A 2,500-nucleotide genomic window follows, 5' to 3' on the forward strand; every position below is an offset into this window, starting at 1 on the left:
CACACCCAGCCGTGAGAAATCAGGAGAGGATCGTTGCTTCCCAACCGAAAGAAACATCAAACAGAGGTGCCCACAAAAGGTGCTGGACAAAGGAGGAGGAAGAGTTACTAATAAGACTGGAGGCTCAGTTTGAGGGAAACAAAAATATTAATAAGCTTATTGCAGAACACATAACCACCAAAACAGCTAAACAGATTAGTGATAAAAGGAGACTGCTGCCCAGGAAACCAGCAGAGGAGAAAATTCGTGAGGAACCTGGAGTGAGTCATCGGACCAGGAGAGCAGCTGCGAACCTGAGAACGGAGCCGGGGATGAGTCACCACACCCAGGCAGAGGACAGAGACAATGGACCTGGGAGAAGCCATCTGCCAGGCAGGGCAGCTGCCGGAGAGCGATCAATGAATAAGATAAGGCACCACCCTGATAAGGAAGAACCTGGAGTGAGTCACCGCACCAGGAGAGCAGCTGCGAACCTGAGAACGGAGCCTGGGATGAGTCACCACGCCCAGGCAGAGGACAGAGACAATGGACCTGGGAGAAACCATCTGCCAGGCAGGGCAACTGCCGGAGAGAGGCCAATGGATGAGATGAGACACCACCCTGATAAGAGCAACGGACAGCAGAGAACCACCAAGCGAAAAGAAGATGGACAGCTGCAGGCTCATTACAAAAAGGCACTAGAGGAACGCTTATCAGCTGGGGTACTTAACACCTTCCCCCGGGCATTCAAGCAGGTAATGGACGGCCGGGACATACAGTCAGTAATCAATCAAACAGCGCAGAGTTGCTTTGGATGCCTGGAATCGATAAGCCAGATAAGAACAGCTACCCGAAATAAAAAGAACACAGTAACCCAGGAGAAGCGCCCACAGAAACCGTTTCAGAAGTGGATGAAGGACAGAGCAATCAAAAAAGGTAATTATCTTCGATTTCAAAAATTATTCTATCTCGATAGGGGGAAACTGGCTAAAATTATTTTAGATGATATTGAATGCTTGTCTTGTGACATACCACCCAGTGAAATTTATTCGGTTTTTAAAACGAGATGGGAAACAACTGGTAACTTTAAAAGCCTTGGGGACTTTAAAATTCACGGGAAGGCTGACAATACTGCCTTCAGAGAATTAATTACGGCTAAAGAAATTGAGAAAAACGTGCAGGAAATGAGCAAAGGCTCGGCTCCTGGTCCAGATGGGATTACTCTTGGGGACATCGTAAAGATGGATCCCGAGTATTCCCGGACCGTGGAGATGTTCAATTTATGGTTAACAGCGGGTAAAATCCCGGACATGGTGAGGGGGTGCAGAACTGTTTTGATTCCAAAATCGACAAAGCCGGATCGTTTGAAAGACATTAATAACTGGAGACCTATCACGATTGGTTCCATCTTGCTGAGACTGTTCTCCAGGATTGTGACAGCTAGGTTAAGCAAAGCGTGCCCCCTGAACCCAAGGCAAAGAGGCTTTATCAGAGCGGCGGGATGCTCTGAAAACTTAAAACTCCTGCAAACTATAATTTGGTCAGCCAAAAGAGAACACAGACCACTGGGTGTTGTATTCGTGGACATCGCCAAGGCTTTTGACACCGTGAGCCACCAGCACATCATTCATGCTTTGCAGCACAGAGAGGTGGATCCCCACATCGTCGGTCTGGTGAGCAATATGTACGAGAACATCGATACATATATCACCACAAAGAGGAACACACACACAGACAAAATCCAGATCCGGGTTGGAGTAAAGCAAGGTGACCCGATGTCACCCCTTTTATTCAACCTGGCAATGGACCCCCTATTGTGCAAATTGGAAGAAAGCGGCAGAGGATACCACCGAGAACGGAATAGCATCACAGCGATGGCGTTTGCGGACGATCTGGTTCTGCTGAGCGACTCCTGGGAAAATATGAACACAAACATTAGGATACTAGAGACTTTCTGCAATCTGACCGGTCTCAAAACACAGGGGGAAAAGTGCCACGGCTTCTACATCAAGCCGACCAAGGACTCTTATACCATCAATAACTGCGCTGCCTGGACTATCAACGGCACACCCCTGAATATGATCGACCCCGGCGAATCTGAGAAATACCTCGGCCTGCAGTTTGACCCGTGGACTGGAATAGCAAGATCCGATCTCTCCACAAAACTAGACTTTTGGCTTCACCGGATAGATCAAGCACCACTCAAACCTTTGCAAAAAACTGATATTCTCAAAACATACACCATCCCTCGGCTGATCTACATAGCTGACCACTCAGAGATAAAAACCGGACTACTTGAGACCCTCGACCAGAAGATCAGGACAGCGGTCAAGGACTGGCTACACCTACCTCCGTGCACCTGCGATGCCATCTTGTACTCGAGCACGAGAGACGGCGGTTTGGGCATCACCAAATTGGCAGGACTGATCCCCAGCGTGCAGGCCCGCAGACTGCATCGCATCGCGCAATCATCTGACGATACGATGAAATGCTTCCTGGAAAAAGATAGAATGGAACAGCT

The 2,500-nt window shown here is 48.6% G+C and overlaps 1 pseudogene; it reads left to right on the forward strand.

Annotated features, from left to right (window-relative positions):
- Positions 1-2,500, forward strand: part of LOC144248080 (28S ribosomal RNA) — a 9,138-nt pseudogene that overhangs the window by 4,240 nt on the left and 2,398 nt on the right.

Source organism: Lonchura striata, chromosome 37 (assembly GCF_046129695.1).
Source record: "Lonchura striata isolate bLonStr1 chromosome 37, bLonStr1.mat, whole genome shotgun sequence".
Classification (NCBI taxonomy): Eukaryota; Metazoa; Chordata; class Aves; order Passeriformes; family Estrildidae; genus Lonchura; species Lonchura striata.